This window comes from Stylophora pistillata, chromosome 5, assembly GCF_964205215.1.
Source record: "Stylophora pistillata chromosome 5, jaStyPist1.2, whole genome shotgun sequence".
In the NCBI taxonomy this organism is placed as follows: Eukaryota; Metazoa; Cnidaria; class Anthozoa; order Scleractinia; family Pocilloporidae; genus Stylophora; species Stylophora pistillata.
Window position 1 is genome coordinate 36,706,461 of NC_142523.1, and position 18,159 is coordinate 36,724,619.

The following is an 18,159-nucleotide window of genomic DNA, read 5'->3' on the forward strand; positions in this document are numbered from 1 at the left end:
TAATTCTATTATAAGCTAAGATTGTTTGCCGCCTTGCTGGAAGAGTATTGGCACACATAGAAGAAAACGAGGGGACAGAGAGGAACAATTCAGGAGCTGTCTAGCACCTAACACTTGTCGATCCTTCCGAAGTCACATTCAATTTCAGTGATAAATAGTTTCTCTGTTTCGTCAGACATCCACACTGACATAATTTCCGTTTTTCTTAGTCGCTTCCATAGACAAAAGTTATCTTCAAGCTGTTCAAGATGACATTACTCCCACCCAGAACATCAAAAAGTGATTAGCCTTAGGGCCGAAGTCTTGTAAAATATACTTACGTTCTAATGAATATAAATTGGCATATTCCAATGAGTTGGACATAAGCCTGCCCCTCCATCACCTCATTTTTTAGCGCTTAATCACTTTGACAAAGACGACATGTTAATCAAAAATCCACATCGAACGATGAATTCATAAAATCTTTCTGCTAGTGTATCTCATAGACCAATCACGAAGGTCTAACAAGGAAACTAGTTGTCTCTGGCCTTTAATGCAAGACCTTCATTCGGAACTAAAACTAAGTGTTCGAATAATAGTATAATAAAAGTTTGCGACACATTTCCAAACCCTTAGGAAGACTTAAACCAAGCAGTAGAACGCATGGCCAGACGAGTGAAAGACAATGCCAGGGAAGGAAGGAGTTATGAAAATCTTGGCAATGTTTATGATTGTCTAGGACAGTTGAAAACAGCCATCGAGTACCATAAACGTCACCTAGAAATTGCCAAAGAAGTGGGAGACAAGGCTGGAGAAGGAAGGAGTTATGGAAATCTTGGCAATGCTTATCATGGTCTAGGACAGTTCAAAACAGCCATCGAGTACCATAAACGTCACTTAGAAATTGCCAAAGAAGTGGGAGACAAGGCTGGAGAAGGAAGGAGTTATGGAAATCTTGGCAATGCTTATGATGGTCTAGGACAGTTCAAAACAGCCATCGAGTACCATAAACGTCACCTAGAAATTGCCAAAGAAGTGGGAGACAAGGCTGGAGAAGGAGGGAGTTATGGAAATCTTGGCAATGCTTATCATGGTCTAGGACAGTTCAAAACAGCCATCGAGTACCATAAACGTCACCTAGAAATTTCCAAAGAAGTGGGAGACAAGGCTGGAGAAGGAAGGAGTTATGCAAATCTTGGCAATGCTTATCGTGGTCTAGGACAGTTCAAAACAGCCATCGAGTACCATAAACGTCACCTAGAAATTGCCAAAGAAGTGGGAGACAAGGCTGGAGAAGGAAGGAGTTATGGAAGTCTTGGCAATGCTTATGATGGTCTAGGACAGTTCAAAACAGCCATCGAGTACCATAAACGTCACCTAGAAATTGCCAAAGAAGTGGGAGACAAGGCTGGAGAAGGAGGGAGTTATGGAAATCTTGGCAATGCTTATGATGGTCTAGGACAGTTCAAAACAGCCATCGAGTACCATAAACGTGACCTAGAAATTGCCAAAGAAGTGGGAGACAAGGCTGGAGAAGGAAGGAGTTATGCAAATCTTGGCAATGCTTATCATGGTCTAGGACAGTTCAAAACAGCCATCGAGTACCATAAACGTCACCTAGAAATTGCCAAAGAAGTGGGAGACAAGGCTGGAGAAGGAGGGAGTTATGGAAATCTTGGCAATGCTTATAATCGTCTAGGACAGTTCAAAACAGCCATCGAGTACCATAAACGTCACCTAGAAATTGCCAAAGAAGTGGGAGACAAGGCTGGAGAAGGAAGGAGTTATGCAAATCTTGGCAATGCTTATGATGGTCTAGGACAGTTCAAAACAGCCATCGAGTACCATAAACGTCACCTAGAAATTGCCAAAGAAGTGGGAGACAAGGCTGGAGAAGGAGGGAGTTATGGAAATCTTGGCAATGCTTATGATGGTCTAGGACAGTTCAAAACAGCCATCGAGTACCATAAACGTCACTTAGAAATTGCCAAAGAAGTGGGAGACAGGGCTGGAGAAGGAAGGAGTTATGCAAATCTTGGCAATGCTTATCGTGGTCTAGGACAGTTCAAAACAGCCATCGAGTACCATAAACGTGACCTAGAAATTGCCAAAGAAGTGGGAGACAAGGCTGGAGAAGGAAGGAGTTATGCAAATCTTGGCAATGCTTATGATGGTCTAGGACAGTTCAAAACAGCCATCGAGTACCATAAACGTCACCTAGAAATTGCCAAAGAAGTGGGAGACAAGGCTGGAGAAGGAGGGAGTTATGCAAATCTTGGCAATGCTTATCATGGTCTAGGACAGTTCAAAACAGCCATCGAGTACCATAAACGTCACCTAGAAATTGCCAAAGAAGTGGGAGACAAGGCTGGAGAAGGAAAGAGTTATGCAAATCTTGGCAATGCTTATCGTGGTCTAGGACAGTTCAAAACAGCCATCGAGTACCATAAACGTGACCTAGAAATTGCCAAAGAAGTGGGAGACAAGGCTGGAGAAGGAGGGAGTTATGGAAATCTTGGCAATGCTTATCATGGTCTAGGACAGTTCAAAACAGCCATCGAGTACCATAAACGTCACCTAGAAATTGCCAAAGAAGTGGGAGACAAGGCTGGAGAAGGAGGGAGTTATGCAAATCTTAGCAATGCTTATAATCGTCTAGGACAGTTCAAAACAGCCATCGAGTACCATAAACGTGACCTAGAAATTGCCAAAGAAGTGGGAGACAAGGCTGGAGAAGGAGGGAGTTATGGAAATCTTGGCAATGCTTATAATCGTCTAGGACAGTTCAAAACAGCCATCGAGTACCATAAACGTCACCTAGAAATTTCCAAAGAAGTGGGAGACAAGGCTGGAGAAGGAAACAGTTATGGAAATCTTGGCAATGCTTATCATGGTCTAGGACAGTTCATAACAGCCATCGAGTACTATAAAACCACTCTAGAAATTGCCAGAGAAGAAGGGAAAATGCTTGATATGGCCGGGATTCAATGTAATCTTGCTCTCATTTATGAAAGGCAGGGATGTCTCCAATTGGCCCTGGACTATTTTGTTTCCAGTGTGGAGGTTTTTAATGAGCTTCTGGCTGGTCTTTTGACTCACGATGCATGGAAGATTTCGTTCTGAAATGTCTACCAAACAGCATACAAGGGTATTTGGCGCGTTCTTTTGAGACAGGGTGACGATGTCAAAGCTCTTTTTGCAGCCGAGGAGGGACGTGCACAGGCTCTAGGAGATTTGGTGGATGCAAAGTATAACTTTGTACAAGCCTACGCTCGGTCGAGCTCTGGAAAACGCTCTGATTGCCTTTCAGTAAAAAACGTTTTATCAGATGCAGTTTTTCTAGCAATAACCGGACCTTACATTGTTTCGTGGGTAATTCGGAATGGGAAAGTCGTCGGATCGAGAATGAAGCATGTGAACAACTTTGTTTACCAGGATGAATTAGAATTCTACATCACCTCTCTGAATAAGGCTACTCTCTCACAAGTCAGTGTAAGGGCTGCTGTTGAATGGGAAATAAGGTTACCTGAAGTGGGCCGAGATGGAAAAGGAGCGAACGAGGACTCCTTGCGAAACTCGATGACAAATGCCCTGAGGAAGCTCCATGATATCATAGTTACTCCTATCGCTGATTTGGTGGAAGGGGAGGAGATTGTATTTGTTCCTGAAGGTCCACTCTGCTTGGTGCCTTACGCAGCATTGGTGGATTCGAATTCAAGATATCTGTGCGAATCTTTCAGGATTCGAGTGCTTCCATCCTTATCCATTTTAAAATCAATCACTGACTGCCCGAAAGAATTTCATGTTAAAACCGATGCCCTTCTCGTGGGTGATCCGTGTTACAAACAGGTTATTCATCAGGAGAAATTGCTGAGTCAACTTCCGGGTGCAAGGAAAGAGGTGAAGATGATTGGAGAAATCATCGGCATTGCTCCTCTTATTGGAGAGGAGGCGACAAAGTACGAGGTACTAAGGCGAATGTCCTCAGTTGCCCTAATTCACATTGCAGCACATGGTAAAAAAGAAACAGGAGAAATTCTCTTGGCACCAAACATCAAGAGGACAACTCGTCAAGCTCAAGAGGAAGACTATTTACTGAGAATAGAAGACGTCTTACAAGTTGGGCTGCGAGCAAGGCTGGTTGTGTTGAGCTGTTGTCACAGCACTTGCGGAGAGGTCATGGCCGAGGGTGTGGTTGGTATTGCACGGGCGTTCTTGGGTGCCGGTGCTCGATCCATTCTGGTATCCCTCTGGGACATTGCCGACAATGGTACTCTGATGTTCATGGAATATTTTTACGGAGCCCTGGCTGAAGGGAGGAGTGCCAGTGAAGCTCTCAATCAAGCCACGAAGTGCATGAGAGAAACTGCAATGTTTAGAAAACCGTATTACTGGGCGCCTTTTGTCCTCATTGGAGATGACGTAAAACTGGAATTCACCGAGATGTAGATGTTCTCAACGTGAGTGCACTTTTAATTTTGTTGAATCAAGGAAAAGTGAGATGTTAATCATTACTTTATCCTTACATTGACAACTCTTGAATTAGGACTTGTACATCTATTCAGTTACTCTGAGGTCAAATTCAGTTTTATCTTTATAAACCCCACTTTGATCCAACAGCCGAGATAGAAGGTGCATAATGCAAAGAGAGCGAAAAAACCAAGGACATCTGTTTTGAGTTGAGTCACTGCGTTCAATAAAGTACAGGACTTAGGTTCATTTTGTTGGGGCCTGTTTACATGGAGGTTAGGGACCCCAGGAAAGTGGTACCCGCCTGTCCAGATAATCTCTTATTTTATGGTAATCACGTTCACATGATGGGGGGGGGGGGGTCTGGTAACCTGCCTTGGCAGGTTGCTTGGTCTGTCCGACAATTTGCCATATAAACGTCTCAAGGTGGGGTGATCCGCCCGGGGTTGCGTTCATGTTACATGAGCAAGCACGCCAACAATTTCTCATCCCGGGATTCTGGAGTTGTAAGATTGTATGTAGACGAGGACTATTTTTCGACCACGGCTAGGCGGGTTACTTCATTCATCTAGGGTCCCCATCCCCATGTTGAGAGTCCCTTACAGGAACTCAAGAAATACATCAAATCTGAATATGCCTCTATATCTCGTAGCTCTTTCATTTTTCTTTTAGGTCATTACAGAATGAATTTGTGTGCAAACAGGACATGACTAGATCCCTGGCGTGTGGCATCGACCGACGGCACATTGAACTAACAGAGGGAAAACACAAATTAAACGTTAAGCAGCGGCTGGAAGTATTAAACAACCTGCTGCGATGCAATGATTAAATAAGCGACTTTAATTGCAACCAAAGCGATCAATTGTATGTACAATTCAAAACTCTTTTTGGATTTTTACTATATTCAGTTTTGGAAATTTATACTGATGAAAATCAGATGACATTGTCTGTGGATTTTCAGTAGCTAATGTTACGGCCATACGGAGGACGTATTATGTAGGCAATCGTTATACCACTTTCCACTTTAGAAGTAATGTACTATTAGAAAAACCTAGAGCAGACATTGTATTAAATTATGAAATGCGGTAACAAAGGAGTTCCTTTGTATTTACTTCGTACGTAATCCAGTTGTGGTCCATTTCATCAACACTTTTACTCCCAAGATCTTGATATCGATTCTTCTTACTTCTTTCTATATATTTACTGCAGTTTACTTTGTACACCCGGAAAGTTTTAGAGAAAATGCAGCCGTTGTCCCTCGAGCATCACCCTTCTGGTTAGCATTGAAATATTATTTTAAAAAGGGTCTCGGAAAGAACAAAACTACCATCAAGAGAGGTAAAATTTTGTTCAGCGGGGTTCAAATCCCTCCTCCACCACACCCCTTCCTTGTCTTTATAATATTTTCTTGCATATTTTTTTCCAACAGAACATTGCATTACAAGGGTAGGACCCACGAGTTACCTCTTATTCGCTGGGATAAGGGGAATTGGCTCGATTTAAATCAAGGGCCAGCTTCAAAGGTCATCAAATCTATAAAAGCAAAACATATCCATATTTTGCCAGGCACCCTGGTAAAGAGACTGAAGGCACTCTTTCAAACAGCGAAGTATTCTACCCTACCGTCAGCTCCGATCCTTAAATCCACATGCAGGTTCGAATTCTGTTAGTTACTGGGATCTGAATAAGAGCGTGGGCTCATTTCCTGAACAGCGGCTGGTACCTACTGATTATTTTTCCGTCGAGATGTTCGCTGAGACTAATCGAAACTTTTCAACCTTGAGAGAGCTCGGAGTTCTTGGTATCTAATGTCTCCCTACAGCGTCACACTGGTTCAAGCATTAGGGTCATAACAATAAAGGAAACCTTTCATTACCAGTCCCCTTGGGGACAGTCATGATTACTGTAACAGTTGTGGAGAGATGGCTAATTATGTAATTTATGAGGATAGCAAGCAGGCGGCAAAGTACAACATGCTTTTAATTCATTTTAAAGATGTAACTAAAATCTGATACTTACAAGCCATAGGGATAGTAAAAGAACACCAGATATTTTCCTGGGGAGGAAGAACTAATATATCAAAATGAATAGAATAAATCGGAAGGAAATGGCAAATTGTCAACAGATGATGAAAAACTGTACATTAATATGCCAAAAATTGAGCAAGGGTAAGGTTTTTAAAAGAAGTAATAATATACCTAAACAATATGTTTAATTAGATGTATTTGATCTGAACAGGTCACTCTACTAAATGTGAATCACACTTCTTCCAAATATCTCTTCATTCATTCAAGCCCGGGCAGAAGCTACCACTTATGCATAGATAATAGCACACACCAGTACACATACACAATGTACACAAAGAACAATTCATCATTTGTAAGCATTACAGTGTCAAATTTTAAATGGACTTCACATGGGGCTCTTTAATTTTTCCAAGTTTTTTTTTATGAGCAAACGGGAACATCTTAGTCTTGAGATCAGTTATCTTCAACTCTTCAACCGCGCCATTAACAGTGGATGAACACAGAAAATCTCGGTACGAGATTTAAAATCAACTGTGTAACGGGTGCGAGAACTGGAAAAAGTATCAAGAAAAGTTAGTTATCCTCATACAACCGATATTCTTATTTTAATTTACTAGAGAATTTATAGTCAAGAGAGGATTAACATCGAAGCTAAGATTCGCTGACTAGTAAGGTTTCATACCATGTTACGATGCTCAAATTTCCCACCAATTGACGCTCCCCTCCCCCCTTCCACTTTCCTTCTCCTCCCCTCCCCTTCCCGATACAGACAACACTGACCGTGACCATGAGGGACCTGACTCTTATTTGGCGCTCTCTAATACCCGCTGACAAAGTCATATTTTGGAAAGAGATTGTTTAAGGTTTTCAATGTGCTTTTATTCCTCTCTTTGTTGTTACAGACTTTGCTCTACAATTCTCAAACTACTTTAATTATCTGCAATTTTGAATCATGACAGTTTTGCGCCATGTTTACTCGGGCTTCACACACTGTTTGATGGGAATCTTGATCCCAAAAGGCAATCGGATCGTGGTTGTTACTTTGCAGGTCAAACCATTACCGCAACCGCAGTTATGCTTGCTCTATGGTAAAAAAAAAAAAGAGAGAGAAAAAAGTATGAAGCGCACTCATGGAAAGAAATGATACAGAAAGATTAAGGGACCAATGTTAACTGTTTTATCAAATAAGTGAACCGGTGGGATCTTGGAGGAATTTGGTTGTGTCCAAATAACATTCACTTGATCCTCCATAACACCTTGTACCATCTTTATGCCCCACCCCTCTTACCATTGACAGTTAATTGACAGCCCCTTCCTCTGTTCTTCATAAAAATCACGTGATCTCCTTCAAAATTCAAAATTACCTCAAAGGAGATAAATAATGAAACGTTTCTGAGACTTCTGTTGCTAATATACTGTACCAATACTTTTCCAATATTTTGACCGAAATCTTCACGACGTAGTTACAACTAGTGTAAAATATATGGCTTTAGCTGATAATACACTGATATTGTCACTAAAACCAAGTAAAGAAGATTCTATATGAGATACAATGAAATATATGAAGTTCATATATTTTGAACTTCATATATTTCATTGTATCTCATTTATCACTTTGACGGGTTTATTACGAATCAACTTAACGGCCTGCTCCCAGTTGGCTTGTTAGCTCAATTGGTTAGAGCGCTGCACTAGTATCGCAGAGGTCAGTGGTTCGAGTCCCGTACAGGCCTGATTTTTTTCAGGTCTGAATTTCGCTATTGCTTAAATAGCGCTATCTACTGCGAGGATCGTGCATCATACGTATCGCGAGAAAGTTTGTATATGAATTAGTAACTTCGACTTCTGATACGACGACTTGCAAAGTATTAAATTGATTTTAAAACGTAGCATGAAATCGCCACTTTACTCTTCTCTATGTATATATTCTTGCGTAAAAGCAAATTTCGTGTTCCGTAAGCAAGCGCTACACAGCGCTAGCGACTGCGCAGACTCTGTGATCAATAAAGGCGCGTAAAGGGCGTTGATATTGATGGTTATATATAGTTCTAGGATCAATATTGAAAGAACTACCAAAATATGTGAAATATTTGTGTCTCATCTCTCATCAGTGAATAACCCAGTAATTTGGATGCTTCTTCGTAAACTCATTAAGTTTCTTTAAGAATTTTTGCGCAGTGTATTTGACGGACCTTTGATATTAACGCACAGTTAGCTAGTATGAATCCCCAAATGAGCACACAGGCTCTTTGCCAGTTATGCTGGGGAAATTAAAATATGGGCAATTCAGGCAATTTTGTCGCAGGACCTGGTTGAATAATTTGAGATAGCTTGGAAAACTTGGCCAACTGAGTCATTTGAGGCGGTTGGCCATGGGTGTCTTAAAGGGACTGGATAACTGGAACTTGTTCAGTCATTTGCGCTGGTTGGGTTATTTTGAGATTACTTGGTCATTCATGTTGGCCAATTGGGTCATTAGCCGCGCGTAACCTAGGGAAAACTTTACCTAAATCCAAGATGGCGAATTTCTCTGGGCCCACCGATGAAGAACTAATATCATCGGTAAAAAAAGCACTTAAGAATAACAAATCGGCACTGATTGCAACAGAGAATTGTGAATAGGAATAAATTTAGGGATCTAGCAATCACGTTTAATGGACTAAACCATGGTGCTGAGCTAGTTATGAAGGAAAACTTTGGAGGGATTCCAGAGAGACCGAAGTATTAAATTGGTTAACTATATCCAATGGTACAGCGCTGGATGATTCCAGCGAAATGTGCCATTGACCACTGGCTTTCTCCTCGAATGAGCAACTGCACCTGTGCATGGTCATCTTCGGTCTCCCTATGACAACGCGTAAAAAAGTGGTTCGGTTCCGTTGTTACCGCAGCAACGGAAACACGAGTAAACGTCGCCAAACCGGCAACGGAAACACATGTTACCCGTCGTGTTTCCGCAACGGTTTCACAAATTTCTTTCGCGTTTCCGTTTACGGATTGTTGATATTTCGTCCTGTGATAATTTCTTCAATCAATTTTTAGTTTCACGGTGTAATACAATAATAACGAAGGAGACGTTCCCAAAGTTTGGTGCGGTACATTGTATTTACCAGTGGATTTTGTGCTGTCCAGCTAGCGGTGGACAAGCGCTGGTATACATATTACAGAATGTGATTCTTCTCTTACTGATACTTTTAGCCACCCAAACAGTCTGAGAACCCCAAGCATCATTCAGTCACCTACCGGAGCAATGTTGCAAGCCGCCAGTTTGGGAAGATTACTGCATCCCTAGAGAAAGGTAGAAAAGATGTCTTGACTTTAAAAATTGTTCCACGAAAGACTACCTTGTGCCAACTTCTAAGGCTGTATTATCATGGCGACTGTAGACTCTAAACACTAAAAAACCAACCTCGATTATTATTTTCAATTCTTTTTCTTGTATCAGATAAGCTCTTTCTTAACTATCACTTCTATTTCTGACGCATACATTCATTTAACCCAAGAGGAGAGAACTGGTATCGTTGAAACATCGGAAAAAACATCAAACAATTCATTTCTAGTAACACAAAAAAAATCAAACTCCAATGACGCCTTAATAGATTGTTTCAAAACTTTTCGCTCGCTGAAGGAAAGAAAGTGCCTGTCGCTTAATGGAAAAACTTTTGGAAAAGCAAATAAATCATCTTTATGATGAAAAAGGCTTGAAATTATTTATCAAGTTGCTGTGAAACTCACCAAAGCAGCTGTAGCGCAAAGACTCAGAATGATGAGAATCTTCATGACTTCAATGAAACGATTAACAGAAACTCTCAGATCCAACTGAACTTTTGATGAAGTTGAGTGCTGTGATCTGCTGTGTCAGCTGTTTTATAGTTTTGAGGCGCAAAGGCTGCGTAGCAGCTTTTACAACATTACTAACTTTGTGAGAGTCTTCAAACAAATCTTTCAGACGAAAACTGTTTTTGTGAAATCAAAATTTGCTTAGCTGTTTGTTGAAAGGAATAAAGAAAACAGAACCCATTCTGAATTATTTTTGATGTACCCTTTTGAGAAGAATAAACAATTTCCGCTCTGAATGTTAATTGCCACGGCAAATTTATCAAACGCAATTACATTTCAGTTATATCCTTACCTTATACTTTTATGGTGAATATAATTGTAGAAATGATACAAAAGAAACCATTTGCTATGGAGAGAAATTCAAATTGGCATGCATGTTTCTCAGAACGCGCTTCAATAATCCCTTGTTAGGGAAAATGAGGAATTTTTCCGACTCAAACTTCTGAAAAATGGTTATTCGACGATTTGTTAATGCTTCTACTACGACAAATAACTATGTTTACAGTCTATGTCTACAAACACAGCTTAACTAACATGGTTGCATTAAATTGTTGGTGCTTTGAGAGAATAAGTCATATACCGTGAAGTATCTATTACAGGTTTGAGAAGTCTTAGAACAAGGGCTAACAGTGTGTGCTATTTTGGCAATCAAGGCTTCCTTTTTTGGCGATAAAAAAAGGCTGATAAAACAAACAAAACAAACAGTATCACTCACTCTATTTGCAGCACAATAAAGTACGTATTCGCAGGAGCATCGAATAATAAACTTTTCTTTAATTCAAATATAGAATCACACTTTTACAGTCACTTAGATAGCTAACATAGCAATCTTTTGTTGATCTTGTTTTAATTTCAAGACAACGTACGATTGGAAAAAAGTTTTTCTTCAAAGGTCGTTGGAACATTTCACAATTTTGTATTTACATAGAGTTTTCTATGGCCTTCGGCATAAGATGGCTGGATACACACACCTAAATTCGTTTCGTCGTGGTTTCTCATCCATCTGAGGAACTGGTTTCCGAGTGAGCACAATGGCTTAAATCGTTCTGAAAATTTGTCATGCGAAAAACAATTGAATTCAATTAATCATTAGAACTTAATTCAGAGCTCCGTCCGAATACAGTATATTTTCGTTACTGATAAAAACAAACGTTAAACTCTGCGGCATCATAGTTTTGAAAACCGCTGGATTTAATTAGTTAAGAGTCATTCAGAAGTGAGGCCACGGTCCCAAGTTGAGAAAAATTTGCTGGGAATTCTCCGAGACCGTCCCCAAAAACTGTTTAACGGGATTTTCCCATATTAATCAGAGAGAGATAAAGAAAAAAAATCGCTCCTATATTCTGTTTGTCATAGTTGTGTATCTCCGTGAAAAAACGGTTTTTTCCATAACAATTGCTTTTTGGACTTCCTTTTTTTGATCAGAAGATCAGCAGTAAGTATGCTTTTCTTCAATCTAGTCTGAAAGGAAAAAAATTGGTGAAAAAAATATCTCACGTATTCCGTAATTAACTTCGTTCCTAATTAGTCAAAAATATTTTTCGGGGGCGGAAAGGCCGTGCAGCTACACTAGCCAATCAAAAAATGCGCGGTCATCCACATGGGATTGGTAGGAAGAAGCGCTCCATTCAAATCATGAATTTTCATCAATTGAAATTTAGGGACGAACTGTGCGACAACTTAGCGTTTCTACCAAATGTTTTCCCTTCAAAGTCATAAGCCTCTCATCTTATTCGAAAAATTGAGAAACGACTTTGCATTATCTCGAGGAACAAACGAAAGCACGGTATGTTCTTTTCGACAGTTTTAAAAGCGTATTAAAGTTTGTAAAGTAATCGCAGGAAAAAGCGGGCTGAGGCCATGTGCAAATGTTCAAGTATGCTTCGCGTCGAAGCTATCGGTCAAGAATCCTTTGATTCTGTTTGTAGTAACTTGTGGTGTGTACACAAGTTAAACGGTAGTTTACCTTTAAATCTTTTTAAAGGCAAACTCAAAGTATTGGATTTCATTATGAAAGTTTGTCACGCTTAAGCCATTAAATTGAAATTGGGTTGTGTTATCTCGTGTTACTTTCAAATTTTGCGGAATTTTGAGAAATAAAGTTAGGCAAATTGTCTGCCTTTCAGAACAAAGAATTGAACAATTTTATATCAGAGATAGATCCAGGGGAGGGGCTGAGGGAGTTGTAACCCCCACCCACTCCCCCCCACCACCTTTGAGCAGCATTTCTTTCTTGTTATTTAGTTTGATTTTTCCTAAAAATATAAATGAAAGGATTTTTTTACGAATTTGTTTCACTTCCACTGGACCCCCTTGAGAGCTCGTGCCAGAGGCACAGGCCATCACTCGCGTGCCACACCACTGGCGTTTAAGATTACTTCAACAGTGTATAATTGAGTAGAACAAGTAAAAATCTGGTGTACGACTACGTGATGAAAACTCTGGAATTTTTTCCTCTGTTTCATTCATATTCGACACCTAACCTAAAATGTAAGTCTCTGATAGGCTGTTCTTCCTCTTTATGAATTTTTTATTTTGGAGATTGCTGTCATGGCAATGAAAGATAACCTCATAAGTTGCAATTTAGAACGAATTTTTTTAGCTTTATCGTCTTTGGAGAAGATTTGATGAACAGTTCTCAGAACTGTGGGACAATTTCCTACGTGCACAGGAATTGTTCAATTTTTCCCCTTGCTTGGCTGAACGATAAGAAATGATCGACTTTCAATCTTATGCCGCAAGTCAGTGAACTGTTCGAATTAAAGAGTCTGTTACCTGAATTCAACAAGTAATTTCCAGATTTTTCTCGAAGACTTTGTTTATTCCTTTCACTGAAATTATTCTAAGCGTTAAATGGTTAGTTTTGTCTTCTAAAGGAGGTTGTTTCGGTACAAATGAGACCGTCACGGCAACTACACTTGTGCAAGTGCTGAAAAAAATCAATCAGATAATATAATTGGTTATACTTACTGTAATGAAATGATAATGAAACGATAATGAAAATAATAAAAATGACAAATATGGATAATGACATGATTTCGAGTGCAGTTTGGTGTGAATAAGTGCGAGTAAATTTTTCAAAGACAAAAACATTGCACGGTACCGTAAGGTAAGTGCAATTTATAGTCTGTAAAATTTACAAAGGTTCTCTTTTACATTAAATTGCACGACGAATCATGGTATTACTTACTAATAATTTAAAAGAAAAAATCATCACATTAAGTCAAGAAAAACGAAGTTTTCACAGCACACGCGCACTATTTGTAATATACATCGTGTTACAAATACAAGGAAAAATACACTCGTTTTCAGCCAATAAGAGGCGCATATTTTTTGTTTTTTTTTTTCTTTTTTTTTCATTTTCACTATGGTTATGACAACAGTGATGATGATATAGATAATTTTGATAATGATGCTGGCACTGCTTATAATTATGAGTCTGATGATAATAATAATGATAATAAGAACAAAACGAATAGTAATAATGATGAGGCTATTAACACCGCTTATAATGATATTAATAATAATGAAAATAAACAATTTAAAAAAATTTAAAAAATCGAGTATCCGGATGGGATTTGAACCCACGACCCTCCGTGATCTAGTCGGATGCTCTAACCACTGAGCTACAGGAGACTCTATGGTGAGCAAGGGTCAATTAGTGGGTATTGACTGGAACCGCATCACGCGGCTACACAGCCAAACATCAGCTAGCGCATAGAAGCTCACTAACAGCATCACGCTGTCACATTAAAGCATCACATGCATTAAAGCATCACATGCAAGCCAACCATCCTCCAAAGTGAGCGTGTAGAAATGAAAATAAACAATTTAAAAAATCGAGTATCCGGATGGGATTTGAACCCACGACCCTCCGTGATCTAGTCGGATGCTCTAACCACTGAGCTACAGGAGACTCTATGGTGAGCAAGGGTCAATTAGTGGGTATTGACTGGAACCGCATCACGCGGCTACACAGCCAAACATCAGCTAGCGCATAGAAGCTCACTAACAGCATCACGCTGTCACATTAAAGCATCACATGCATTAAAGCATCACATGCAAGCCAACCATCCTCAAAGTGAGCGTGTAGAAATGAAAATAAACAATTTAAAAAATCGAGTATCCGGATGGGATTTGAACCCACGACCCTCCGTGATCTAGTCGGATGCTCTAACCACTGAGCTACAGGAGACTCTATGGTGAGCAAGGGTCAATTAGTGGGTATTGACTGGAACCGCATCACGCGGCTACACAGCCAAACATCAGCTAGCGCATAGAAGCTCACTAACAGCATCACGCTGTCACATTAAAGCATCACATGCATTAAAGCATCACATGCAAGCCAACCATCCTCCAAAGTGAGCGTGTAGAAATGAAAATAAACAATTTAAAAAATCGAGTATCCGGATGGGATTTGAACCCACGACCCTCCGTGATCTAGGATGGTTGGCTTGCATGTGATGCTTTAATGCATGTGATGCTTTAATGTGACAGCGTGATGCTGTTAGTGAGCTTCTATGCGCTAGCTGATGTTTGGCTGTGTAGCCGCGTGATGCGGTTCCAGTCAATACCCACTAATTGACCCTTGCTCACCATAGAGTCTCCTGTAGCTCAGTGGTTAGAGCATCCGACTAGATCACGGAGGGTCGTGGGTTCAAATCCCATCCGGATACTCGATTTTTTAAATTATTAATAATAATAACGATAATAATAGTTCTAATAATGCTAATGATAGTGGCGGATGCTAATAATGATAATTACGATCAAAAGGATAACAGCAAAAATAAGGATAGCGATAACAAGACTGTTAATGATACCCCATCCTAGAGACCTTGAGGCAGAAGCTTTGGTGGCGGAATAAGAGCGGCGGGACGGGCTCTAATGCCCCCCTCCCCTCCCTTACCACAATCTGGGAGGTAGAGCCACCTCACGTAATATTTTAGCTTTTAATTGAGGTTCTTAAAAGTAAAGGCGAGAGTTTTCTGGACCAATCACCAAGTGGAGTCTAAGGAGAACCAAGGAATCCCGGATTACTTTCGACGCTCAACTGAAAATTTCTCTAAGCCATTGAAGTGACTAATTGAAGTGACTACTAACATTATTACCATAAATATTTATGAACACCATAAAGGATGAGAAATGTGTTTTGGGCTCAACTCTCTGTTACAGGCTGCAAGTTCAGGAAGATTTGAGCATCCCTGAAAGAAACACAAGCATCTTAATTGGCTCTTCAAAGAACGTTCACAAAACGCGTGATTTGGTTAGGGATATGAATTAGTGATTCTCTTCATTCTACTGAGAGGGAAAAGATGGAATATTAAACGAAATGAAACGCTTTCACTTTTGGAAACTTACCAAAGTAAAAGCAGCGCAGAGGCTCAGAGAAATGAAGATCTTCATGGCTTGAGTTTGAGTGAATGGAATTTGAATCGCTCACAACGATGTAGAGGCTATGATCTTGATGAAACAAATTGTGAAACTAGAGTTTCCGAGAAAAATTTTGAAGGGGTATGTTTTGCAATTTATCTCAAGGAGTGCAGAATGAGGCTAAGTATTTCAAACAGCGCGTTTAAATGAAATTGCAACGAAGCTTGTTCAACTGTGTGTTGAGTAAAGCAGTTTACGAGACAACATTCAGTGCGTTAGTGTTGGATTAGTTTGTATGTTAGCAGAAAGGAGCTCTTAACGGAGTGCAAAGTTGTTCAGCTGCAATGCCAATTTAGTCAAGTCTGATTTGTGCTGAGTCCTCCTGGCTTTTAGCCGCCAAAACGCTGAGTCGAAAGGTTTTGCTTAGGGTTGAGCCACGTACAGCGAAACCATTGGTCGACTTTCGATTAAGGGGTCAGCGGAAGAACAGATGGGGTGGGGGTCTTTCTTATTCTTAAGCACAAATATTCACCTCGATTTAGTCGGTTTCTCTAAACCTCTTGAGTCCTGTTTTGGGTGGCTTACCGAAGTTTTTTATAATCGAAAATCTTAAAAAAAAAATAAAAAAAATGGATGAATCACTAATTTTTTTACTAACTTTGATGACTATATCTTTTACGCTAGGAATGAAAGAAAAAGCAGAAAAAGACATGAAGATAACTTGCCATTAGAAAAAAAGAAACGTCCTCAATATGCATTGATACTTTGAAAAAGTGTACTGCACACTTAACTACTACCGCGGATTTCAGTAACTGGCTTAAACAACCTAAGCCGATACAAAGGTTATCGTGCAAAGAATTTGTCGTTCTAGTATACAGGCGGATGTGTCTGTGCTGTAGAGATGAATACTTCCTTACAATTTAATTTTTTTTAGTCTTACGACACATGAAATAATGCTATTATGTGTGGATATGATGGAAATCCCTTGTCTTGCATCAAGGGTTCCACTCGCATGCGTTTCGATCATGACCCTTGCGGCGAATGGGTACAAACAGTTGAAAAAACACATTATCACATTGAAAATGTTCGTTTACGTAAGAGGTTTAAAAGTACTCTTGCTTTTTTTTTTAATAATATCTATGAAAATACTGTACTTCAGTAGTGAAGTATAAGGAACAACGTTTCAGTTGAAACGTCCCGTTAGAGTGTGAACTACATCCCAGTTGTATACTTTCGGCTCTTTTAGTTAGACGAAAGAAACATGATGACTGCCATACTAATTTTGAGCTTAAGCATTTTACTTGCTTTGGTGAGCTTTGAGGAATTTAAGACACATGTTGCTACTGAACATCATCTTTTATTTCAATTTTAGACACGCACCGCTAAAACTGAGTTTAATTCTATCAAACTGGAACAGAGTATTTGCTGGCAAAACGACGTGTTTTCTGCTTTATTAAATCTTTAAATAATTCATTATCAAATACTTCACACAACTTCTTTTATTTTATACCACGCGCACATTCAAGGAAAACTGGAAACAAAGACAAAACACACATCTTTTTTAAACTTGTGAGCAAACTTGGAAACCAGATATGAGTCTTTTTCTGTTCTGTTTGTTGTTGTCGTTTGTACTCATCGAGTAAAATGTCCAATTCTAATTACTCCACACATTTCTTGTACATGTTGTTCTTTTCTTTTTCTTCAGGGATGTTCAGAACTTCCTGAACTTTCAGTTTGTAACAAACCGGTGAGTAAACACCTTAATTAGATTATTTTACTGTTCAATGCCATAAAATGCTGTCTTTAAGAAGTCTGGTAACTCAAATTTTCTATAACAATTCTACCACGTATATGCTTCGAATACTTTTCATGAAGAGACTTGCGTTTTGTAGCGTCCTGCCAGGTGACACTACAATAGAGTGAATCTTTTAGAGACCAAGGTTATACTAGTTTTGTGTCATTATTAGCGACTGGCAAAGAAAAAGAAAATCGATGCCTCTCTAAGTTAGTAAAAAACAAAGAAGAAGAACGAAGAACAAACTTCCTAAGAATTTATTCAGCTGTAAGGTTACCTCTTCATTAAGCTCGCTCGTCATACGGCAAAGCGGGTGGCAAGTTCATTTTGAATTATAATTCACCGGATGAGAATTTTTATTCTGCTCTCGTCACTCCTTTTCTGTGGCCAGGAAGGAGATTGTAGTTGCCAGAATGGTCTTTCCTGCGTTCTCACCAAGAATGTGATAGAACACGGAATCGAGAATCCCGTTAAACAATGCATGCCGGGAGATATGGCTATCGAAGTGGAGACGATCGACCTTGATAACCAGGCAGCAGATGCACCAATGAGGGTCAGGCGCCGGTTGTACTTCAAAGTAAGTTTCAAAGTTTGTTGGAATTATTGAAAATTAATGAGGACCGATAACTTTTCTGTTGACGGTCATACTATTGAGAGAATGGGGGAAATACGGCTCTT

General features: G+C 39.7%; 2 pseudogenes across 2 annotated transcripts in view; both read left to right on the forward strand.

Moving 5' to 3' along the window:
- Positions 1-18,159, forward strand: part of LOC148731754 (FYVE, RhoGEF and PH domain-containing protein 4-like) — a 98,850-nt pseudogene that overhangs the window by 31,349 nt on the left and 49,342 nt on the right. The window lies entirely within an intron of this gene.
- On the forward strand, positions 622-5,405 carry LOC148731758 (uncharacterized; annotated as a pseudogene). Its single transcript, XR_016002052.1, has 2 exons — positions 622-4,439; positions 5,122-5,405. The product of XR_016002052.1 is annotated as an uncharacterized LOC148731758 (transcript).